The sequence below is a fragment of the Mastigoproctus giganteus genome, chromosome 9, assembly GCF_048544385.1.
Source record: "Mastigoproctus giganteus isolate SK-2022 chromosome 9, ASM4854438v1, whole genome shotgun sequence".
In the NCBI taxonomy this organism is placed as follows: Eukaryota; Metazoa; Arthropoda; class Arachnida; order Uropygi; family Thelyphonidae; genus Mastigoproctus; species Mastigoproctus giganteus.
The window spans coordinates 28,978,510-29,005,904 of record NC_143583.1 but is presented as its reverse complement, the minus strand read 5'-3'; the positions used below and the strand labels follow the sequence as shown (position 1 = coordinate 29,005,904).

Here is a 27,395-nt window from a genome sequence, read left to right as displayed (position 1 = left end):
TAATATATTAAACGATAAATAGATTGCCTCGATATTAATTTTGTTAAGTTTATAAAAAATTTAAAATTTCTAAGCAAAAGTATCGTCCACACAAACATCGTCTGCCGAATCAATTTCAATTATTGTTACGTCACTGCTCGTGAAACATCACTGTCACATTCCGTTTGCCAATTGTTACTGATATCCGAACTTTGTTACGTCATTGATTTATGAATCCATTGTTAAGTTGGCAACCAATCCAGCAATATCTGACGAACTGTCGTGTTTCTACAACAAAGGTTCTATTCTATGAAATAATTTGATGACTATTAGCAAAGCAGGATGTATAACTATCGACTTCGCTAAAAATCACTACAGCAAACGGTTGGTGCTTATCTTGCAGACTTCTAGACGCCCTCTGTGTTGGTCTAAAGTTCAAGGTTGTCTTTGTTTTCAGCACCAGATAAGGTGTCACAAAGTACCAGCCAGTCAAATGTCTGGAAGGTTATAGGAGTTTAGTGTCCTCGTCTAGCTAAAAGAAAAGAAGAAGAAAAATTGAAGCAGATTAGAAATTGTACAATTTCTTTATACAAACCGCATCAAAATCATTTATAGATATGCATCCATCCATCTGTTATAAATCTCATTTCCTTTACCTCCATCTAAACTTACATTATTTTTTTTAACCTTTAGTGTATATTTCCTAGATAGTGTATGATCGTAATTTTACTAAAATATTATCCTATTCTAAAAGTATTATTGTTTTAAATTTCTGATTTAAAGAATTAAAATGTAATTCTAATAATACCTGTTGATTTTCATCTATAATTTGTATAAATATAATCTTAATTATAAGATTTGTTCCAGTCTATTAGATAATTATATTTTATGTCATAAACAGACTTTAAGGTAATAAATATTTATATATTATTAATGTGGGGCAAACGTTCGATATTGGTCATCCCTAAGATAATAAATATCTAATAACAATCATTGGGATAATAAATGTTTAATAACAATCATTGGGATAATAAATGTTTAATAACAATCATTGGGATAATAAATGTTTAATAACAATCATGTGGATAATAAATGTTTAATAACAATCATGTGGATAATAAATGTTTAATAACAATCATGTGGATAATAAATGCTTAATAACAATCATTGAGATAATAATTGTTTGGAAATTGAGATTAATAATTATCTGTTGAAATGAGATAATACATGTCTACTAACAATCACTAAGATAATATTGTTCTGATCGAATATATTTTTATGAAAATATTGTCTGAGTTCATGGAAGCGTGATATAACGATTATAAGATATAAATATTTTATAAATAGACAGAAATTTACAGTCACGTGGCCATTGAGTATTTTACAGAAACTGCTGAAGAAATATAATCATTTTTAATCATCTGGGAATATATTCGTAACTTAATTGTCAATTCAAAACTTCTTAATTCAATCAGCTTTTTAAAAGGTCAAGATAATAATTTCCGTATAGATAGTCGTCAGGATAATAAATGCCTAATAATAATCATTGAGATTATCTTGAAATTAAGATAATAAATGTCTGTAAATTGAGATAATATATGCCTGTTAACAATCACAGAGATAATATGTTTTTATTCAGAATAATTACCGAAGAAATAAAGTTCTAATCAAACTGATTTTTTATATAAATATTGTCTGAGATCATGAAATCTTGATATAAAGATTATAAGATATAAATATTTGTTAAATAAATTTAATTTATAAATGTCTTTTGAAATCTGATTGCAGATTTGTTGTCATATGGCCAATGAATATTTTACAGAAATTACTGAACATTTTCGATCATCTTGGAAAATATTATAACTTAATTATCGATTTGAGACTTCTTAATCCGGGTAGCTTTTTAAATAAGATATTGCCATAAAAAGTACGTTGATGTATACGATGTGTCGTAACTAATTTAGCTCATTTGCTGGCTTACATTTTTTTTTTTACCCCGTGAACGTGCATCTCTATTTTCTTCACACTTTTTTCTTCACATGCATCTCTATTTCGCTCGCTTCTCTTTTGTTCTACACTCCTTGCTAGTTTCTGTGTAGTTAAAACAAAGGCTGCGAGCGGATGTGAAAGAGCAAAAAAGGGAGTAGCTATCATCAAGAGTTATGCATCTTCGCTAGTGCTGGCACAAAACTCTAGATTATCCCGTCACTCGGGGCAATGCCTGTCTTGTGTCTTAAGTCCCACTTTTACATAAAAGCTGCCACTTTCTCACTGCGTTTTGAGCTATTGAACAGGTGATTGCATCTGTAATTATGATTGGTTGTTCCTCTTGGCTCTTTGTTTCCCAAGCTGTCAACACTTCTACCCCTCCCAAATATCAAGAAGGGGGGTTTTGAAGTGTGATGGATTAACCTCCATTACCTTATCCCCTCGGTAACTTCACCAATTACCAGAATGCATGTTCACTAAACGTTAACAGCAGGTACGGAAACACTTAAACATGAGCATAATGTAAAAACGGAACCGAAACGAACCTCTAATCGGAGTCGAAGATCTATTGTTATGTCTTCCACAAAAAAGCATGTTCCTTATTCAAACGATATTGCCTAAAATTTATCAGATGGAGCTTGGTAGAATAACAAGTACTGCCAGCCGATTAAAGGAAAAGACTCCATTTTTTCCATACTTACAACCTTTGATGTATTGTGCTTGTGTAATTTGTCTGTTTGTTTACTCACTTCAAGTAAACATTGTGCTAGTTGATGCGTGATGTTTTTATTTACTATACATCTATTTCTTTTAGAGCCTTAGGCGAGCAGGGCAGTATAAAATTACCTATTTACATAAAAATTAATTAAGTTGCTCAGGAACATGGAACTTATAACATCTCTCTCTCAATGGAGTCTTTCATCTTTTCTTCTCTTGGGTTCATATTGTTCCGCTAGCGCTGTTACCTCTTTGTCCTTGTTTTCCGCAAATTTCACGAACACAATGGGGGCTTCAACAAGGCCTCTTCACTTTCCAATTCTTTCTCTCTCAGTTGTAGGCCACATACTGTATGTTTCTGCATCTCAGCAGATTTATTATCACTGCACATTCTTTTCTTGTTTCCGACTAGTACTTTTACTAGAGATGGAGCGTCAATGACACCGGTTACCAGTTGAGAAGTGAATTTTACAGGTGACCATGATCTGAGTCCATTTCTATCTGATGCATATATGTAGCAATGGGAACAAGGCACTTTTGATGTACTGGTTCATAACCATTGGATTTCGCATCCCCACCATCTCTTGCCTTATGGCCACTTCTTGGCCAGCGTTCTTCTGTGTAGGCAAAGTGAGGGTGGAGGCCGAGTGCTTCGTCCCTCATCAGTCTGAGATCAAGTGTGAGTTTACCATATTGTGTTAATTGATATATTGATAAACGCATGATTGGTATCTTCAAATGGCTTTATATGGAAATATACTTAGGTTTCTCATAAGATCTCACGGTTTATCTGGTTGATAACCCTATAAAGACGGTTACTTTTAAACATTGAATTATAAATATTGGATTAGCATAGACAATCAACTTGTTTATCCTTCGGTCCTTATATTAAATTCAATGCCTTTTGATCCAAATGGAATGTATTAATATGGGAGAAGTTCATTATCTAGCAATTAACTAGTACATGTGGGTTTGTAATGCTACAAGTTGAAATTCTCCGAAAATTCTAAAAAACATAAATGTTAAATGGGAAATACTAGTAGTCCATAACCCATTTTATATCATCCAAGGCTGATCAAGTGATCTTCATCAATGTTCGTACAGATATTGGCCGATGGTGATGAACATTTTCAACTGAACAGTACTAGTGGAAGTAGGTTAATACTGACTGGGAATTGAACGTTTTGTAATCACTGAAAAGATGCTGGAAAAGAAATTAGCAGACATCAAGACAGAACGTCAACTCACAGCTATAATGATGGAAGCATTCTCAGACTTAATCGAAATCTTCATATATGTATTATGTCTACAAAAATCGTGCTCAAGGCTAAGTTGCATATTGTACGAATGAAAAACCAGGAGGTAAAATCGTACTCTATCCGCCTGGGGTCGGCTAAGTGCAGCTTCTGTTAAAGTGACCTTTAAGAATTTCTCCAGTCATCGACAGAATTCGACCCCAGACTTTCTCCAAATTAGTGAAAAGTGGCGAAACTAATATACTGTCATGTAGGACAGTTAATTTGACGATTGGATGAACAGAAATGTAATTAAAAGAGAATCATGACATGATTTTCTTAGGTGAAGATCACGATGGTATTCATAAGAATATTCTGAGAATATTCCCCTTCTCTGAGAATACGTTATTCTATCGACATCACATGGGCAGATGAATTATTTTTCGGGTGGCCCTAATGTGATTCTTTACTTATTCTATCCACATCATTAGATGAATGTGATTCTGGGTCAGCGCATTACCTAGGAAGAAACACACTTAAGTTGTCTCAGTAGTGCAGACAGACTGTTATAACAATATTATCATCCCATCGTATAAAACAACTGTTAAGACATATCTTGAGTACAGATCTGGTAAAGAGGATGCGGACATGCAGAAAATAGTCCAGGGAAGATCCATGAGATTAGATTAGTTATAGTTTTAAGTGGTTATTCTGAGTGAAAGGTTCCAGTTTACTAAATCACAATGTATGAAAAGCAGGACCCCTTCTGATAATCTCATCGAGGTATTTAGGGCTTTAAGTGGGTTAAGTAAATTAAACACTGGGAGTCTTCTTTATCTTCAGCGGGGAGACACGCGCACAAAAGGGACATAAATTTAAATTAAGAAAGGATAATTGCAGCTTAGATGTAAGAAAATTTGCCTTAAAACAAATAGTAATTGGCTGCTGGAACAAGCTAATGTTTTGGAACTAGAAAGCGTATGTAAATTTAATGATAAATGGATAACCATTGAAATTAAATATACAAAAGGAAGAAATTAAGGACACATGGTTGACATTCAGCAGGTGCTACCTGTAGCTGATTACACTTTGGCTAATTTTCTAAAATTTAAACAGCAAATCATTTCTTAATTTAAATTTACGTCCTCTTGCTTGTCGTTGCACGAAAAAGGAAAAAGATACCACCCCTGTTTAATTTAATGAACCGTTTTAAAGGGTTGAGTAACTGAACAATTGAGTGTCTTTCTGCAATTAGAGTGATGTCACTGTGGAATGGACATGTGCGCATGAATTCCCAGTTCACAAAGAGAGATCAAAGGGTGACATGAGTAATCACAGACCTGTTACCTTAACTTCTGTTTCAGGTAAAATAGTGGAGTCACTGGTAAAAGAAGTAATGCAGGATCATCTAGACAGGAGAGTAGCTATTCTTCAGTCGCAGCATGGGGAAATCTTATTTAACCAATTTGATTGGATACTGCGATGTGGTCAAGACGAAACTGAATGCAAAAAATAATTTTGATATCATATACTTGGATTTCAGGAAAGCTTTTGATACTGTTGCAAATAAAAGACTGCTATTACAAATTGGCACAGTGTGGCATTAAGGGAAAGTTATTGCTATAGATAAAGGGATGGTTGAGGGGATGAAGACCGAGAGTAGTTATTAACGGACACTGTTCTTCATCGACTAATGTTATTAGTGGAGTCCAGCAGGGTTCGATGCCTGGTCCATTGTTGTTTTCTGTATTTATTAATGTATTGGTGAGGGTATGCCAGGCTTAATGTCTAAGTTTGCAGATGATACAAGGTTGGCAGGTTGGTTAATGACAGTAATGAAGGTTTGCTGCTGAAACAAGATCCAAAAAAATTATGCAATTTCGCGGAGAAACGGCAATTGAATTTCGACACTGCAAAATGCGAGGCACTGCACATGGATAGCAGTAATCTCAGAGTAACTACACTTAACTTAACAACTATGTGGTGCTACACTCAGAGTAATGGAAATTGAAAAGGACCTGGGGTAATTGTGCAGTCTGATATGAAGTTCTCTGATCAGCGCAGACAGGCTGCAAGGACAGCTCGTGGTTCTGTTAATTATATACAGGAATTTTGCTATCAGAGATAAGAAGGTCTCATTGCATAAGACAATGGTCAAGCCACATCTTGAATACTGCATACAGGTCTGGATGCTTCAGTTTAGGAGGGATGTGGAACTGCCAGAAGGAATACAGATAAGGGCAACGAGATTGGTGAGCCGAAATAAAGGGCTGCTCTTACCAAGAAAGGCTTCAGTTCTGCAAATTTGCAGCGTCTAGAGACTAGGCGCTTTCGAGGTGATCGGATTGAGATGTTTAAGGGTTTCAATGGCTTGAGCAAACTCAATGGTAGTGGAATTCTTTCTCTTGCTCAGACTATGCACATGAGGGGGCATAAATTCAATCTGAGGCAGGATAGTTGCAAAGGGTATTTTGCCTTCATCCAACTTCCGCACATATTCTAGCAATCAGAGATAGTTGATCGCTGGAACATGTATGCAATCAACCACCTATTCATTTCCTCCAATAGACAAACTATTGGAGCGAATAAACAAATAAAATGGGACTTTTTTTTTTTTTTTGGCTGATGCTGCAGAAGCTTGCTTTCTTGCATCATTTTCACTGTTAATACTAATACTAAACCATTTATTCAAGTTATCAGCACGCCACCTGTTTAAAGTCATTACTAAATGTTTCCTCTCCTCTCCTGTAGTGAGTCAAAAAGAAGCATAAGAACCAGGTCACAACAGAGATGGCTGACTTCCAAACATTGTTACTTAAACAACTGGAGTCTCTTTCTCTAAAGACTAATCATTTGCACCTAAAACTAATGTCATTGCTCTACCCTGTGTGCCTTTTTCAAGCAGGTCTACAACCTTACTGTAATGCGATTTAGAAACCAGCACAGAACATTTATGGATATGACCTGACCATCGCTTTATACCATAGAATAATCTTCTCTTTGTCTGTACGATCATAATTCCTGTTTGTCATGAATGGAGCCTCGTGCACTCTCCTGCCACTGCTCAGAGGACAGTGCTATGATGATATAATCGTATTACACTGTATTATCATAGCTGTATCTTTATCATCTTAAACTGAATTACATTCAGTGCAGTGAAGGATTTAAATTTTTCTATGTTTCATCTTAATACTTCTATTAGTACAGATAAGGGATTGAAAACCTGTCTTGTTGCTCTTCTCTCATACTGTCATTTATAAGATCAATGATCTCAAAACTTTTCAATAAAGCCACTGCTCAGATATGGGGAACAACGGTTCAGTTTAAAAACGTTTTGTCATGTGGCAATAGATTAAAATTAACAAACAAAAATATCCAGAAAGGCCGCAAATAAATTGTCATGAAATAGAAAATTAAGAGGAAACCTAAATTAAAAACTTCAAAATCCAGGTCCAGATTTGGATGAAAATTCAAATTAATGATTTCATGAAAACTGATGGTAGTATTTCATTTAATTTCTCAAAGATATTAAGAAAGGAAAAAATAAGTGAAATTACTTATATCTGTAAATGGCTAGATAAGAGAAAAATCCCTTACGGGCAATATGCTAAATTGTTAAGAAACAGCAACTTAAAGGAGAACCTGAACTTAATGATTTAGAAAATAAAAAAGAACTAACAACAAGTTAAGAGTAAAATCCAAATGGATGATTTAGATATTAAGAATGGGCTAAGAGTAAGAAGATTCACTCCGGCGAAAGACTACATTGTCAATAAACAGAAAATTAAGAGGAAATCCTAAATTAATGGCTTGAATACTAAGAAAGAATTGTGCATTATAGCCACAGTTGCTGATGTACCAACAAACTCAACAACAACTTAGAAAGAATTATAATAACAGTAATAATAATAGCCCATATAGTGCAAGGAAGACTTGCACTATATGGGCAACGGTCCAGTTGGCCGTTGGTATTGTTAATGAAAATCAGAAACAACAGTGGTTCAAAAACCGATCCTTGGGGAACTCCACTTCTGAATTTTTACCAATCTGAAGAATATCCATTAATTACAACCTCCCCCCCCTTGCAGCCACCCAGCAATCCAATTTAGAATTTTTACAGTAATCCCAACATGTTCTAGCTTATACAATAACCTCTCACGAGGGACCGAGTCAAATGCTTTGCAAAAATCCAAGTAAACTACATCGAAATTGTTCCCTACATCCAGTTCATGAGTAACTGTGTCAAAATAGCTTACTACTGTAAACACGATTTTCCTCTAACAAAGCCATGTTGCGTGTTGTTCAGAATGCCATAGCTATCTGAATGTCCCTGGATTGCGCTCTTCATCATTCCTTCTAAGATTTTCCCTACCACTGAAGTCAAGCTAACCGGTTTGTAATTACGAACTTCGCTCTTAGAACAGCCTTTATATATTGGTGATGCATTGGTACTTCGTTTTTTTTATGTGTTACTATCTGTTAAGAGAACTATATATAACCGGAGAGGGATAGATAATTAAAGACCATAAAACATATGATCTCAAGACAATCCAAATGAATGATTTGGAAGAAAATTCAAGCGAATGATTTAAACATTAAGAAATAAAACGCTAAGTGAAATACCTGCGTCAATAGATAACTAGATAAGAAAAAAATCCCTTACCAGCAATACCATGTTAATAATTAAGCGAAAAATGGTGAGGGTAGATTTAGATATTAAGAAAGAATGGATTAAGAGAAATATCCGCACCAAAAAGGCCGTATTGTCAAGAAACAGCGAACTAAGAGGAAACTCGAAATTAAGAAGTTGAATACTAAGAAATAATTGCATGTTCATAAGAGAAAAACATCACCAACAAAAAGCTAATTGTGAATAAACAGCAAATTAGGTGGAAAATCCAAATGGATGATTTAGATATTAAGATAGTTATGAGATTTATCATCGGAAACTAAGATGCCTTGATACTCATTTTTCCACTGCCCTGTACTGTACTTGATTTTCGTTAACTCTCCATTGAAATGCTCATATGCTTCTATCAGCATTATTTTGAAGAGACAGAGAGAGAGAATCTAAATATAAAGCCCTACGTATAAATATGAGGACCGAAATATGTGTGCTTGCAAAATGGCGGTTGGTGAAAAATTGAGGTATTTTAATATATTTTAAAGGCATTACACACTCGTGCAGAGTGTATTAAACTTCCGAAGGATCGGCAAGAATAATGACGAGCCCCGCAGGTTTGCGATGACCTTGAGTCTCATAAAGGACGCTAAACAAGACCAGACAGCCCCGAGAACGTTATTAATCTGCACTGTGAGCGATTACTTTTAGTTACCGCGTGCATTTTTTCACAAAATGTCTCCCTCCCGTTCTCCGGCAGTCCCTAAAGGTTTCCATCAGTGCCCACACAGTAGGACAGATAAAAAAAAAATCGGTCCTAGGAGTTACATTCATGTTTAATATGAGAAGTAGGTCACCGCACAATAGTATGGTATGGTGTGACGTAACCAGCTTCGAAATCGTGGTCTGGGGATAACTGAGGCCGATAACATTTAGGCCTCCCCATTGCTACCCGTCATCCTACCTTCATCCCGACAGCAAGGAGACCCAGATCGCGTGACTGCTCCAGTTTTTGCACGTGTTTCTGTAAGTCCCCCCCCCCCCCCACCTCGGTTGCCCGGGTCTAATAAGTTCAGTTTTTTTTAGAGGTTTCAAGTTGTTGTAGCTCAATAGAGCACTTTGAGCTATTCGCTGTCTTGATGAGCTCGTTCCACGTTTTATATGAAGGACCACAACAGAAATATGAACTGCACGATTCAAATATACTCAATACCTTTGTCGTCTGTAGTAAATTTCTCACTGATTTTTCCTTTTTAGATTTTTAAATCTTATTTTTCTGAAGAACACATAGCAGCAACTTGAATCTTTTTCGGTAAAACGGGAGGAACTAGACATGAATTCACATGTTCGATAAGGTTCATGAGAACTGTTGAAAAACAACGAATGAAATTACAGTTTGCCTACTCAGCACAGGGAACTAACCCCTTCCTCAGTCTTAAGGTTCCTCTCACTTTCTGCTTTTCTTTATTTTGAATGTTTTCTCATTAATTCTTTCTTTCGCCTTAGCTTATGCATGCCTCTCTCTCTCTTTCTCTCTTGACTGGTTCCTTGTTTGAAGTGTTTGTCGAGGTAACCAATTCCATGAGGTGTCAGTTCATTGTATCTGTAAACTGTGTGTATTTAATGATCGGTATTACTGCTTTCTTGGATGAAAAACTCTAAATTTTCATCCGAAAAAAGTTTTAATCACTGTGCATCGATTATGGCTAGCGATTATTAACTCGTATGTTAATGCGAAGGGCTTAGCCTACCATGGCCGGACTAATTAAATATGAGGCCAAACAAGGTAATTTCTAAAAGCCGATGAAGATTATTACGTTCTTCAAAAGTTCGACAGAGTCATTTATATGACTTATTTTTCTTTTAAATAAAATTTATGCACTCAATAAAAACATACTTTGCAAATCCAGTCATTTCAAATCACGAATAACAGGTTCAATTTTATTTTGTTTCATATGCTTCAGGATAAGTTACCTCTTATTCTATATTAAGTTCTATCCAGCTCTATTCTCTCTAATAACCCATGTTGGAGTAGCACAGGTACTAACACTGAAGAAATACACGGAAAATTTTCATATGTTGTTGTTGTTGTGGGGGTTTTAGGATCATCAGCGACTAAGGCCATATTGTGCTGTGTATACTAGGGCTTGCATAAAACCGAGAAATTTCAAAACCGAGTTTAACCGAAGTTTACTCTTAAAACCGGTTTTAAAACCGATTTACTCAGACTTAGGGAAAATAATTAAAAGCTTATAACCCAGGTATTTATTTTATCTTGGGTAGATTGTACAAATCGTAATCAAATATTTTAAACAAAATCTATCACCTCTTATAGTAAAAAAAATAAAAAAATTAAAATGCTCCAAAAAAGTAACCAGCTTGAGATTATACAAAATTACAAATTGTATTCAAATCCTTTAAATAAAAACAAAAAAATAATAAGCCCTATAATAATAATAATAATAATAATAATAAATAAATAAATAAAAATAATGTGAAAAAAAACAGCTTGGGGAAATTACTATTTATTGCTCAGCTTTTTGCTGAAAATAATCCTTTAAAAAACACAGTATATTTAGCATTTTTCCTGAAAGACTTGACCTTATTTTTGTGTTAAAGAGACCAGTGATAGAAAACACTCTCTCAGATTGGACACTTGTTGGTTTAATGGTCAGCAATACTCTTTAAACTTTCTCCAGCTTTTCATTTCTACTGCTAGTTGCCTCCAAAATTTTAAATTCTTTGCTGATTTCCAATTCACTCGGATATTTTGAAGGCTCTTCAGTTAATCTCTTTATTACACTTTCATACTCTCGCATGAGTGTATCTCCAACATCGGAACTAGACGAGTCTTTGTTTTCTTCTAAAAGAACAGTTCGTTTATTTTCAGTTTCTTCATTCAACGCTAAGACTCCTTCGGAATGTTTTGCCAATAATCTCTGATAAATCTCTTCAGCATCCTTTTTCAAAACTTGGTTATTTGGAAAATCAAAAGTTCTTGAACCTGAATCTTCTTTCCTAAACTTTTTAGGGTTGTGTAGATAGCTCAGCAAAGCCACAGTTTGGCAATTTCGTCTTGCATTGTAACGCTGCAAAAGGCTTTGGTGAAACTTTAAAGCAAATGGGTTTTCTGCTGTATCAAGCTTAGCAAACAGAAATTCTATTGAAGACTCGGCTTTAAGAAGTCTATCTTCTGAGGTTGTAGCCTTCAGAATCATTTCAACTGGTCGCAAAGTTTCACATAGCAATTCAAGGTTTTCCAGTCATCGTCAGATACAGCTTCAGTTGATAGTACTGCACATAGAGCATTTGGAATGCAATTTTTCAATTTCAAAAATCTCTCAATCATATAGAATGTGCTATCCCATCTAGTCTTGCAATATAATATAAGTTTATATTCTTTCCCATTAAATTTTGCTTTAACAAAATTTTGTAATATGTCATTTTTGGTAGGCGATTTTCGAAAAAGCTTGCAAATTTTTCTGACTTTGTTAATAGTTTGTGCAATATTGGCCATCGGATTGAAGAAATAAATGAGCTCATTGGTAAAGTCGGTTTGATAAAGCATGCTTTGCTGTCTTTCTTCAACTTCTTCATCATCACTACTTTCTCCATTATTTTCATTTTCTTCATTGTCTTTGGGAGACTCAAAGACTGTGGCACCATAATTGATTGCTTTTTCATAAAGTACATCTTTTTTTTATTTTTATTTTTATTATGAAAACCCAAAACACGAAAGGTATCAAAACCTATAGTACTTAGTACCGTGCATGGGTTGAAGGGGAAGTATGGGGGGAGGGGGATGCCGGAAACTTTGCTCTAGAGACTAAACATGGGTTTCACCACTTCAAGCCTCCAATAAGCAAAGTGGTGGTATTTCACTGGTTGATGAAAGTCATCTACCATATCTATAACTGACAGATGTATACAATGGGCTATACATTGTTGATGATTAGGCGTAATTTGCTTGCCAAACTTAATCATCATTGCTGCTTCATCGGTGGTGCAGGCAACAATATCCTCATCCAAGTTCAAACCAAATTCCTTCAAGTGTCCATTCACAATTTGCTCAGTTCTTCTGCTATCAAGTGAACCATTAATCTCAATAAGACCTAACGACCAATGATTGTCTTTTGAATGCACATTTATATTCATATACATTTTATTTTGTATAGCCGTATATTCGTCAATGAATACCGTGCACCCAAAACCAATGAATTTTTGAAATGCTGAATGAGTTCTTCTTTAGTTTTATAATAATTCAGAACCATATTTTTAATTCCATTCACTGAGGCTGGTGGTAATTTATCGTATTTATTTCTCTGAAGGTGAAGGCTTGATTGTATAAACTCACTCTTGGCAAATGAATTAAAAGAAAATCCATCTAAAGCAGCTAATTTTGAAATCTCTTCTTCCATAGATTTTTTTAACGATAAAGTTTTCTAATGTTCTTACCATTTTTACGGGAGATTCACTGTTATCTTGCTTAATGTCAATCTGATGCATTTTGTTAAATGCGACATCAAAGATGATGTAGATCCTCCAGACGACTTCATTATCTTCTAACATTTCGAACATTGTGCTTCATCTTTGCTTTTTCGAGCAAAATAATTCCATACATTTGATTTCATCTTAGACATATTAAGAGTAATAAATATTAATTAGTAGGAATTTATATCACCGACAATTTTAAATAAAAATATTGAAGATAACAAAGGCACAATACTATGCGTCACTCCCGCAAGCACTGAATGAAGAGTCTAAACGAGGCAAGTTTCAAAATTTTCACGAAAGAAATTTTTTATTTATTTACTTGCAACTTTTTTCCCCCAATTAAATCTATTGTATTTTCAAAATTACATAAAAGCTAAATTTGGTGAAGCTGCTTTTTGGAGAACATTTGATCGCAAATTTAATAGGAATAAAGAAGCAAAAAACTTTCTACGATTGAAATTTGATGCAATATTCAGCGAATCTGTTTCTAGTGGGTAACCATCAATAAGGCGCGTTCCACAACTCAGTCGTAAATGAGTACACCTGCATCGTGCCATGATACAGGTGGGAAGATAAAAAGGTATCCCTCCTAGATTTGGGCCACTTGCCCATGAGATTCGTACCTAAACATAAAATAAAATAAAATAAAAAACATGTTTAAAACAAAGCAGTTGAACGATCCAGACCCTTTGACCTTGTGGGTAGCACTTGGTAGGATCGCAGTCCTTCCCACACCGGGTGAAAAAGACCTGAGTTCGAATCCTTTCGATGACGGGAGGAATTTTTATTGGCCTTTTTCACAGTGTAGCTGAGATAGTCGGTCTCAGGCGAAAGTACCTTGGTTTTTTTTCTCCCGGAAACTCGGATTTTTCGTCCAGCAAACAGAAAAGTCGACCTCAGAACACACCCAATTTATAGATAATATGCACAGAGCAACATGGCCTTAGTTGCCGATGCTCCTAAAACCCAAGAACAACAACAAATTCTGCTATTTTGGATGGCGCATAATAGCCCTAGTTGCTGATACGCCATTAAAACTGAAACAACCAACCAATCTGCTCTTTTGGTGAATTATATGTCAAAGAGATATCAGAAATTTTTGATTATATCTGCAATCAGAAAGATTAAACAAAGTATTGATAAATGGGCGTCCTATGGCGAGAATCCCACGAGAATCTTATTTATCGTCAGAGCTGTTTCACCATCCATCCCAAACTGATAGGCTGGATAGTCAAACGCCAACGTCTCATTTTAATTTGTAGATGAAGTTATGTAGATGTTAAGCGTTCTTAGTGAATGGTCTACTGATATGACTTTGATCAATTCAGAGAACAGAAACGCCCTGATTGCTTTCAGCTACTTTTAACATCTTTTGAGGGTTTATCCTAAACTTCCAATTACTGTTCAGTGCCGATATTTTATATACTCTTAATAACAGTTTGTACCTACCAGACATCTTTAAATCATGGGTGCTTTGCCATGAGCTCAAACCGCAATCAAATTGGAGAAATAGCTGACTACAGGGAATGGTGAGATATTCCGAACTGCAGTTGGAGTTCTGGATATCTCTCCACAGAAGTTAAACTCTCCAGATCAGGAACACATAATTCTTGCTGGTGACTTCAACTGTACCCTTGACCCAGAAATGGACAGAGCGCGATGCATCGAGCCCTTAAACTCTCTTGTGGAACGTGAAACAAAACATAACACCCTGTCAAGTGATTTATCCCCACTTTTGATGTGTGTTATTTAACCTGGTTGGGTATTTGTTCATCTTAATCAGGTCAGATACTGTTCTTAAACTTTTAACTTATACGCATATTGTACAAAATGTATTTCTGGAAAGAAAGCAAAGTAATAAAAAATAAATCAGAATTGAACGGTAGATTAAGTGGGACATCCAGACAAGAAGGTGATCTTAGGTTAAGATGATTTCTTTCCATCCTCTTACTAGTTTCTATTTCTCTTAATGTGCTTCTTAATAAAAACTGACGAAAAGTAAATCGAGAGTGAATTCAAGTGTATAATGAGTAGAATGTAAAAAACAGTTAACTAAGAGAAAAATCAAGAGATCAAATTCTACATCGGAAACAATAAGAGGAAAATTCAAGAGACTGGGTAGAATATTAGGAAACACAAGGTTAAGAAAAACGTCCAGACCCACAAATTTATTAGATTAAGTAACATTTTTAGATTACCAACTTACATTATTTATAAAATAACAAATTCAATATGCTCATATTCAGTATGTTTATGTGATTATGGAATATTGGACTTGGAGACCAGTCCTGGTATTTTCAGATCATCTGCACTTTCTCCTTTACAACTAGTGTCTATTTATGCTAAGGCGCATTTAGGGCTAGAGCCTCAAGCTGCGAACAAATTTAGACTATGTATATAAAGTGCTTAGCATCATAATACACAGCCATTTCTGAATAAACAGAAAATTTTTAAGGTGGCATCGTTTTAGGTTATATCTCATATTGTGAATACCTTCACAACGAGTTGCCATGATATTGCACTACTTCGAATAAGTAACGCTTCACCTAAGGAGAAGACTAGTGTTACTTATTATCAGATAGGTACCACCACCCAGACAGCACTGTTTCTAAATTTGTTCGCAGCTTGAGGCTCTAGCCCTAAATGCGCCTTAGTCTAAATACATCATACACCATCAGGCATCTCTCATATTGTGGAGTTATACTTCATAACTGTTTTTGCCATCATTGCATCACTTGGGTACCTACCCACTCACTGACGAAGGGCCAAATAGCCCTGAAACAGTGCTGTCTGGGTGGTGGTACCTATCTGAGAATAAGTAACACTAGTCTTCTCCTTAGGTGAAGCGTTACTTATTCGAAGTAGTGCAATATCATGGCAACTCGTTGTGAAGGCATTCACAATATGAGATATAACCTAAAACGATGCCACCTTAAAAATTTTCTGTTTATTCAGAAATGGCTGTGTATTATGATGCTAAGCACTTTATATACAGTGTCTATTTATGTTATTATATATCTGTAATTTCGATTTTATAATGACCGATTTGCTATTTATGGGGGGAAATATTGAAACAGATTCGGAAAAAACTCTGTGCCTAACATTGGGTAATTCAAAATTAAAAAGGCCTTAAGAACTGCTTTGGTCAACAACCTGATTTGACCCCAAAGTTTTCGTAATGAGTGACAAGCGAAGTAACCACTATATGTCTACTATACAGGGTGTATCATATCATATCATATGGGGTCCACTTCAGGGATGGATTTAGGACCTAAAAACAATAAAAAAGTTCGAGTAAACATAGGTCCGATTTCGTACGTGTTTCCGAGTTACAGTCATCTTTGTGCTCCAGTAATTCTTACCACAAATTGAGTCTACATAGCTGGCTCCAATCAACTGTTTACAAACAATGCTCGATATCTCATAGAGGGCCTTGCTGTAGTTATGTACACAAGATTCCGTAGTGTTTTTTGAGTGATTTCAGTTAGTCCTCCTCCTCCTAACAAGGGCATTACATTTGGAGCTGGTTATTAACATTTTGATACTGTGCCTTTGCTGTGATAATGGAGGCTTGTTTAAATCGAGAGATGGCAGATACGCATCACATGTATGGACTTGTTAGATGCAATGCAGTGGAGACAAAATGTGTGTAATCGTCATGTGCAAAATAAGAAAACCTTTTAAAGAATACATGAACGCCCTCCGGAATAAGATTGGTGAAGGGAGCAAAAGGAACCTGCTGAAACTGGTTCATTTAGAAAACGTTTCGATGATGGTAGACCCATCAGTACCAAAAGGCAAATCCGACACACAACTAGAACTTTTGAGCAGTTGAGGAGGTCTATAACGAAGCATTTGCAGGCTCGTATTCAGGTACATTGGTAGACATTTTGAGCATCTCCTGTAAACGCAAGCAGATAGTTGCTGGAACACAAAAAATGGCTGTAACTCGGAAACAAGACCTATATTTACATGAACTCTTGTATTATGATACAAGGGTTCATGTAAATATAGGACCCACATATTATGATACACCCTATAGGTCTGGAGGCATAATTTTAGGAAGGACATGGGTCTGTTGGAACGTCTGCAAAGAAGAGAAATAAGATTGGTGAGAGTAGCAAAAGGGTGCTCTTACCCGAAAATTCTTTCAATTTTACAAATTGCACCTTCTGGAGGCTAGGCACCTCTGAGATCTGACTGAGGTGTTTAAAGCTTTGAATGGATTTCAATTTTATCTTTTATTTATTTATTATTATTTTTATTGGCTGATGCTGTATAAGTTTGCTTCCTTATTTTATTATTATTATCATAATAATGCCCCACGGAGGACACTTTCAATCTAAGATGATGATTTCAATGAACTATGAAGATCAAAATCAGAAAGAGGGAGTAGGTAGGACATTAAGATCTCTAGAATACGAAGAATATACTGATGGAAAAAACAAATTATTCATTGAATACTCTGGATGTTTATAATTATCTAAGAGTGAGCGCAAACTGTTGTGGAAATATTAGGAAGAGAATCCTGTCCGGTGACCAAGAGGGAAGACAAGTCAGTCTGCGGACTGTTTGAACATCTGTGTACGTGTTGCGGAGTTCTAGACTCTTGCAGCTCGCGTGACCCCCCGAGTAGAGACGTGTTTCGGAAACCGTTTTGACATCCTCTGCAGGGCACAACGTGGGGGTCTTTAAGGCCCACATTCACTTGGCACCTGTAGAGAAAAAGGGCATTCAGGTAATGGCTGAGGCCAACCACAAATGGTCGGACAGACAAATAACACATTGCGCTAACTGCCACCTCGTTAACGCTAAGATTCCCTGCCGTGCTTATCGGCGGGGGAAGTCCCGCTCACCTAAGGGCTTCGAGGAGAAATAAAAAAAAAAATAATACCCTGACCAGAAAGGCTAGCAGACATTTGGTCAGTTGCAAATGCGATTTACTGCACTTCTGGAGGACTTCTTTTTTAATTATTGTTGCTATGGTGATAACCTGCCGACGCTATCGCGACGGTTACCGTATAATTATTAGCGAGTGGAACTGGTGGTAATTTTCCTTGTACCTTTTTATTTCTGCCAGTAGCGTGCTGTCTCAACCCGGTCAAGTGTTTTTATTCGTTATGGTCAACGTAATGTGTCCGCTAAATAATTATGATCTATCGCTTCCTGCCTCCACAAACTTGGCACATTTCTATACACTTGTAACAGATCGCCACCTTTTTTTCGGTGGGACGCGCACGCAGCTTGTCAGACACAGGTAACGTGTACGTACAATGTACCAATGTGTCAACATCGCTACATTGTATGTATGATCTCAATGCAACTCTTCAGTTCTCTCTTTTTCTTGCACATGTACGCATCCTCTTCCCACTAGCGCCACGTAGCGTTATTTATTTTTGTCTTTCTCAATTTATTCATTACACTATGTTCTCTCTTTCTCATTCTCTCTTTCACCTTTCATTTATTGATTAAAATCGTCTTTCCTGGTCATTCCCACAGGAAGTTGGATTAGCAATACACAAACACTTCAATATGTGTTTGATGGTATCCTCTAGTAAACTGACAGACACTCCAACGTAGCACCATCTTTGCTCATTGCTTGGATTCTGTACTTGTTTTTATGCGTTGTTTGCTGTAAAGAGTATTCCGTATGACTGCAGGGTAGGGGGATGTTAAATTGGAAGCAGCTGGTAGAGAGATGTGGAAAAAGTGAAATGTCTTTTACTATCCCGAGGGATGCCAAGTGTCGTGTACAATGGTTGACGTGACATATTTGTGGGGCTGTCTGGCGTATGTGTGTCTCAACAGCAGCCATTGCAGCTGGCTTGTTTGTTTCTATACTTTGGTGAATGGATAGAGAGAGCAAGGTAATGCATTCACTGGCGAAGAGCCTGTAGCGCTTTAACTCGTGTCCAAGTCAACTGTGAATTAAAAATTCGAGCTAGTTTAAAGTGAGCAATTCTGGTTCTGTCCAATTGGTGGCCAATAATTTTAGTTCAAAGAAATTGGTATTTAAAACCAACAAAATTCAATTTTATACACAATCCCGCTTTCTCAGGAAATATAATCAACCGCTAACTCCCTTCTTCGGCAACAGAGAGAAGAGTATATGATTCGGGATACATAATTATTTGTGGTTATGATGGCATAAGACTTATTTTGAAACAGTCAAGAGCAAAAAATGCAAAGGCGGAATAACTATGGAATTATTTACAAGACAGAAAGAGAAAAATCAAAATGGAATGATCAGTCATTTAAAAATTATGAGTAAAAACATGTAAATCGTTCTCTGAAGATGGATTATGATAATAAGACAGGTTATATGTGAAGGAAAATCCACGCGAAAGAATGACAAAAAAATTACAAATATTTAAAAATTGGATTAAAACAAAAATGGGCAAATACGAGTGATTGATCAAAATATTAAAGATCCAATTAAGACTGTTACTTCTTACTATTTACCCTCCCAAGCAAACTAAGGATGTAAATTTTGTGTTTTGAGACCAATTTCCCAATTCTGTGGGTAAAAAGTCTAAGTTTCCAGCAGGGAGCGAAAAAAGAGTCACTTAACCCTCTCCCGAAAAAAAACGATGTGAAAAAGAAAACAGAAAATGTCGTAACGGGGATTCGAATTGGAACTTTATTATCGCACGATGTGGAAAGGGAGCACTGTGACTATGATGTTACCAGCGATGGTAAACAGAAAGATTAAAGAAAAGTTAAGGAATTAATAAATACTAGATTAAGAACAAAATCCACACGAGCATTAGAAATCATGTAAAGAAGCCAAGCAACAAAAGACCAGTGCAAATCAGATTAAAGAAAAGATGAAATAAAGATCTTGTATTAAATAACTACATCGGGATGAAAATCCAAGTGAAAGAAATAGTAGAAATTAAAATATACTTAAATTATAAAAGCTAATAAAAAATTGTCACAAAAGTGCCCATTGTTATATGTCAAATAAATAAATACCTCTAAATTCCTACATACTGTGTGAAAAACGTAGGCAATTTTATAAAATTCAACGAATTATAACAACAGTTCTGTTTTAAAAGCAATTAGTTTAAAAATCACCTCTTTGGGAGTGATCAAATACACTTCGCATATAAAAAAAACGCATACGCCTATAAAGAATAGTTGATCTATTAGTTTCTGCACATCATCCACAAATGATTGCTAGCTTTCTCCAGCACTATATTAATAGAATAAAAGTTTACAGATACAATTGAACTCATTGGGATATTTTCGCGTTGTTGGTGCATAGAAACTTTCGATGGGCGAGAATGGTGGTTTTCATCCCGAAAATTAAGCAGTCTGTACACGATACATTTATGCTTCGTAGCCTTCATTGCTTCAGCGAAAAAATCTAAACAGTTCAGTAGCTTTCGTTGTTTGGAATTAGACAAACATTACAAGGTATTTGTGGTTAAGACGGTATGCACATAGATGTCTTTCACCGGATCTGCCACTGCTTACATTTAATGGTTGTAATCTAGATGATTCTTTGAATTTTTCATAAACAGTTTAGCTCAAAGAGTGTAGGGAAGGAGGAGGTCTGTTCCACCTGGTGAGTTAATTTCAATTAAAAACTGTAAAAAATTACATACTAGAAGCTAAAAGTGATTCGCTTTCAGGTTCTTACTTTACCTTTGACAAAGATGAATGAGATGAAAAATTCGTTCAAAGATAACGAGCTTTTCCTCTACACAACAGAATGCAAAATATTAATAAATGGATCAAGAGAAACTTGAAAGAAAAATCGCACAATTAAGAAACAGTAGATTAAAAGGAATATCCGTGCGAAAAAGATCAAGGACATGTGGAGTGCAAGACTAAAATGCCTTAAAACTGAAATTGAGGATTTGGAGCCCTTGCAATTCTACATAAATGGATGCCGATAGATGAGTTGAAAGAGCAAGACCAAATTGTGTTCGATGCGTGGGGTAGCTTACCGGACACGTATAGAAATTTGAAAATATTTGCGTTTGGACTTCTCTCAGTTTTTGGTTCGACGAATTTCTGGGGGCAAATATTTTCGAACATGAACTATATTAAAAATAAATCAAGAAACCGTCTGAACAATGCGAGTCTCTCAGCATGTTTAAAGATGAAAATTACGGCATGCTTCTTCCCTGATGTTGAGAGACTCGCTCGAGAAGTTCAGCAGCAAAAGTAACGTTAATTAGAAATATTATTAATAAATAATATTTCAAAAAATATATATTTTTTTTAATAGAACACCTTCCCACTCTATTCCATTTCTTAAAAAAACTCCCCACCCCTCTCCCCAGAGCTTGAGCCGAAGTGCGGCTCTTCGGATTGTCTCTCTATTTTTAATTAGATCAAAAATGGCTCTTCACTCAAAAAGGTTGCCGACCCCTGATGTAGAGCACCACTTACCTCTTGTACACCTAGAGGTGTAAAAGAGGTAAGTGGTGCTCAGTAAAAACAAAGAGCAATACAGAAAGAGTTGTTGTATATTGATCATACCTAACATTTAAAAAACTTGGAACACGATAAACATAAATTAAAAAAGAACATCGATCGCTAAGCCCTTCAATTAGATAATCGAAATTCAAACGATAAAATTAGATTTTAAAAAGTGTAAACAAGAAAACTTGGAAGTGAAAGCAAGATAAACAAGAAAAAGGAACTAAAGGAGAAAATAACAAAATTATTACGAATGGTATGTTATTGCTAGAGAATTTGAAAAATGGACAGAATGACTAACAGCCGGAAGGAAGGGGAATAAAAAAAAAAAAGACAGATGATAACAAACACCTCCTTATAAGAAACTGACGTAAATGATGGGCACAAGAGAAAACAGAAAGAAATAATGGCAACTGGAAGTAACTGGGGAACCTCTTACGTTTCCAGCATACAAATCACACGAAATGTCTTTAAGACGAATTATTAGGATCAGCAGTTGGTATCATTTGATACATAGAACGGAAGCAAATCTTCGTTAGGAAGAAAAAAAAACTAGATTGTTCTCACCAGTCTTATCTGTAATCTGCGAGCTTAAATAACGGAAAGTGGGTCTCCCCCCAACCACTACCTTTTCTTGTTTTCTTTTTATATAGCCTGGGCGTGCAGTAGACATATCTACAGAACGTTTACACTTGTAATCTCCTAATTTATATGTGAATAATGTCTTTTCGTATAATGATAAAATTACAGAGTCAACTGAACAATTATAGGCCCTTCCTTTCAAACGGAATATCAGAGTTCAGCCAGCTTGCTCCTAGACTGTTGTTGCTTCTTATTTGTTGTGAAAATGGAGAAGGGATCATTAGAAATGTTCATTAAACCAGTTAAAGAAATCGGAAACTGTATGTATACCTTTTGCTCTTTATTTGCTTTGGTTGATCATATTCTTATGAATTAATTTTATTTTTTTTCAATACTCGGCAGTTTTTTTATCTTATTTTTGCGATTTTTCGATTTTTATCTTTATCTGCTTAATTTTTTTTTTAAGTGTATAATCATTTCCCACCACGAAAAACCATCAAAATCAAAATCCACCGTGTCAGTTTCATATTTTTTCGATGCTCAGCAGTTTTTTCCATCATTTTTTTACGATTTTTTGATTTCACGAGACCGCGTGTCTCGTGAAATCAATTGTTTGTTGCATCTATTGTTGCAATCTATCTATTGTTGCAATCCATCTATAGTCTTCAGAGGTGACAGACACGCTGTTATTTTCTTTGAAATTTCTAACTAGTACATGTCACAATTTAAAGTAAAAATATCCGACCTGATCTTTTCGAAGTTTCTAAATATAAATGTCGTGCCTTCTCCTGATTTTCTTCTACCGCCCTTATAAATATTAGTTTCTGTGACCCACTTTCTACACGTATTGAAAACGCTTCTGCTAAAAGCCACGGCAGCCTCTGTGCTGCGCGCTGCAATTTATTTTCGATGCCGTAATTATGATAGAGTCGATGGGGTGTAGTCGAAGAGCATTTATTAACCTGATGTTTTAGGGCGATCACTTTGGGGGGGAGGGGAGGAGAAGTGGGGCAATGAATGCAGAAAGAAAGAAAAAGTGCTACCAACAGTGATGAATATAAAAGGCAGTTTTACCAAATTTTGACGTTTCTTTTAATTACTCAACTGCAAAATATTTGAAAAATGTCGATGAACTGCAAAAAAGGAATTAAGATCAGTGGTTGTTTTTCCAGGAATCATAGCCCACAAAATCTTCCCCGATTACTGGAAATATCAGTTAGGAATGAAGCAATGTTGTGTTTTAGAATCGTACCTTTGTTAGGATAATTTTCTTAAACACCGTCTGGAAAAGACCTAGGTTACAATCCAGTCAGTATGGGAGCAATATTTATTGGCTTTTTTGCCCCATCTTGGCCAAATTAATCGGTCTCGCTGAAGGTTGTGGTTTTTTTCCTTCTGGAAACTTACGATTTTCATCAAGTAAACTGACTACAGAATACGCACAATTTACTGTCACAATACACTGACGTTTATCAAAAATAATAACTAACACTAACTTCTTAGGTAATGACCTCACTAAATATCAAGTTTCTTTCATTCTGTATTCCAAAGTCATATTTTTGTACAAATTTTAGATACACTTACGGTAAGGTTGGACACGTTTTGAAGCCAAAATATGTAGGTTTTCACGTAGTTGCTATACCATTTCCAACCGGATACCAAAGAAAGCTGAATAAATGATACTGGAATGCAGCAAGGACTGAAGAGTATGGTGGATGAAGACGGAAGAGAATCATTACATCTCTTTGATTCATAAACACAACCTGGTTTGCCCTTAAAGGCTTAGAATCAACAGTATCAACAGCTCAAAATGGACATCTTTATTCTGCCCAATATGAAAGCATAACTTGGTCCTTTTCATTTCTGATAATTCAAAACTAAAAACAAAAAATAAAAATCTTTTATCTCTTCAAGCGTTAAAAACATCGCCCCAAAGAAAAGAAACGAAACCGTTTACCTATTTCTGATGTTTTTCTTTTTATATTCTAATGCAATAACAACTCGTTGGATTCACTCATTTTTCAAAGCATTTTAAAAATCACTTTCACTTTCAAATAACCACTAACAACGGTTTTGAAAAGTTATTCCTTTTTTCTTTTTTCTTTTTTTTTTGTCGCTCAACAAAGGAAATACAAAAGAAACGTAGTCAGGGCCGGCCCTATATTTCAGGGAACTCTGGTGCGATAATTAATGTTGGAGAAAAGGACATCAAGGTGGAGTTCTCATTGTCTGAATTGAGCATACCCCTTTGTTGAGATTTGTACTCTTTCCAGTCTGAGGCCTGGGTGCATTGTACCTACTGCACCACCCAAGAACTGGTCCTGAATGTTGTAACCGTTCAAGTAGTCATGTATTGTGTATAACTGGCTAAAAATGTGCACATTAATCGAACGCCCATCCATATATTTTTGTACGAAAAAAATTCCTGTTCACATCATCGCTAATCCTTAGAAAGGTTTGGTTTCGAGTTTTTTTTCATCTGTTGTAACACGTTGTGAACACTTTTACGAATCCTAAGGTAGAGGAGGCTTAAGTTTACGATGTACGTTATATGCATTTCTTCTCGTGTATAAGTCCACAATTTTAATGCAGCATATCCACTTTTATTCTCCGCTTAATAAAGTATGGTCAAATTTAAAATCTTTGCAAAGTAATAACGAATCCTACCTCATAATCTGCCTTACTGCTGACATCGTAATTGCACTTGCCATATTTCTTCAGTCTTGGAAGAATTTGCTACTCTAGTAACCAAAGGATCTCAACAGTTAGGGGAATTTACAGTCTTATAGGAGCGTTTATATTTGCATAAACATTGCATTTTGTCCTCCTCTGAATCTGTAGTGAACCTTGAACCATTTCTGAACGAATATATATCATCTATAGTTATTTTTGCTCAAATAGGATCCAAACTTCTGCCTTCACTTATATTCTTCTGTTCTGAAAGAAGAGAAAAATGAAGTCATGAAAACGAGACATTAAATAGTAACATGGCATTCCTATTTCTCCCTTACTGTTTTTCACACAAAATGCAACACCTTTATAACCAGTTCTTTGATCAACATATCACCATGCCTTTGTGTTTCCATATTAGGATCTCCTCTAACCTGCTAGGTCCGAAATTTGTGTGTGAATATATATATGAAAGGGAACATTACCTAAATTTTTAAAATAAATATTTTATTCTAACAAATGGATGATTATTAAAAGCCACGTCATAGACACGTTTCATCTAATGTCATCATTTTAGATTATTACCATTGTAACCTTGTTTATAATCACCAAATCTAACATAAACTTCCCCACTACTTTTTTCTCCAATCCCTTTCATGATCCTTCTAAAACTCAGCCCTGAGTTATATCTCGCAAAATGGATCCTACTGTTCTTATGCTTATCTTTGACAACACTCAGATTTCTAAACAAGATCACATTATCCTGACTTCTAATCTCTCTTGGCATAAGGGTTTCTCTTTCTCTCGACGTTACTTTTCTTCTGAATAACTACTCACACTCCGTACAAATCTAAAATCCATCATACCACGGCGGATCTGGGGTGATGTCCCCAAAACCTCTCTCAGGCTTCTACAGTCCATTCAGGTTAATTAGCGATCCACCTCTTACAAAGTCTTAGCTCTCTGTCTCGCTCTCTGTCTCAGACGTTCTGTTTCTGCTGAATGCCTTCCGTATAGATACTTCCATGGGCATTGGTCTTCTGAATTGGTATCTGTAATTCCCCTCCCCCTCCCACACTCTTCTAAACCAGTCCGAGCAAATGCCGCGAACATTCAGCATTCATTTACTGTCCAACTTCAAACTCGCAGAACCAACTTTTCTTCTTTCTCATTTTTCACTTCAATTTCTGTTTTCTGGAACAACCTCCCTTCACACATACATCCTGAAAATCTGCAGAAATTCAAGTTTAATGTCAACAAGTAACTTCTTTCATCCTTCAACCACTAACGGTACTAAAACGATACTCAGTACTATGGATTCTAAGATTCTAATACTTTTCGTGTTTGGTTGTTTTCATAAATATATAATTTTATTTCTTATATAACTGGCTAAATTAACTGAAACAAACCTCCTCCGATTTTTTAATGAAATTTAAGGAAAAATTAATGTAATAGCAAAAAATCTAACCAATTATACATTCTACCAAAGTCAAAAAGAATACGAAGTTGAGACCATTTCATTAGGATATATTTTTATTCTTAAATTTTTACATTGCCTGATTAGTCAGGAAAAAAAAAATCTTTCAGTTTTTTTAAGTCGTTTCCTGTGTAATTATGACAGCAGGAGTTAGATCTTCATTACTGTATAACATTTAAGGAATTCGTCTCACGGGCTCCAAGAATATCTGAGTTCTCAGTTATCACGTAATTTAAGAGTTACATCATTAGTTCAGTTCTCTGCCGATCGAGCAAAAAAAGAAAACCATTTTCTGTCGTTGTATTATAATTAAAGATTTTGTTACAACTTTATTCGCTAAAGTTAAAATATTCGCATATCAAAAGAAATAAGAAATGCAACCATTTTTGGAAAACAGTTTTATAAACGAATATTCTTCATAGCAATGATTATGTATATTATATACATTAAGATATCATCGTCCACAGTCAGTGGTCAGAACCTCTGACCATTGAGTAAATATTCTAAAATAATTACTTTTCAGATGTGATGGTACAGAAGGAGGGGGAGAGGGTTCATATATATTTATTTTAGTGTATTATTTACATCCCTCAATCTTGGAGACAATTTTGGCCGCAAAATTTTCCCCATAAATAAACCTGCATGTTGGAATTTCGATTAGAGTTTGAACGAAAAATGGAAAACTTCACAACTTAATAGCTGCTATGGGTAAACAGCTTTGCATTAATCTTAAAAGGCAAGCATTTACCGATGAAGTGATATCGGAAACAGATCTAATACCAGAACCTGCAGCAGTGGGTGCGTCTCATCTTAGCCGAAGTACGGGGTCACATTCCGCGGCAGCCGGCATGGCTCTGAACGCCATTTTTTTCCTTCTTTCTCGCCACTGCGGCCAAGATTTATCACTTGTCGCGTAAACTTATTATCCTAAGGTTGTTGATGGAGGTTAACGAGTTTTCCGTATATTGTAAATACCGAAAACGTGCCATTTTGTAGCAATTCAACAACCTAAATTAATTCCTGAGAATTCTGCTACTACGTTAGGCAATATCCATCTCATAATAATCCTTTCCCAGAAAGTTTTCGTCTAAAATAAATAAAATCTCTAAAAGCAGAACTATATACACACACACACATCGATAATCCATGCTTTGAGAGTTTATAGATCAGTCATTTTGAGAGTATATTCTCCACTGTA

The 27,395-nt window shown here is 35.6% G+C and overlaps 1 long non-coding RNA gene across 2 annotated transcripts in view; it reads left to right on the top strand.

The window, feature by feature from the left end:
* Nucleotides 1-27,395, top strand: part of LOC150080126 (uncharacterized) — a 306,965-nt gene that overhangs the window by 136,105 nt on the left and 143,465 nt on the right. The window lies entirely within an intron of this gene.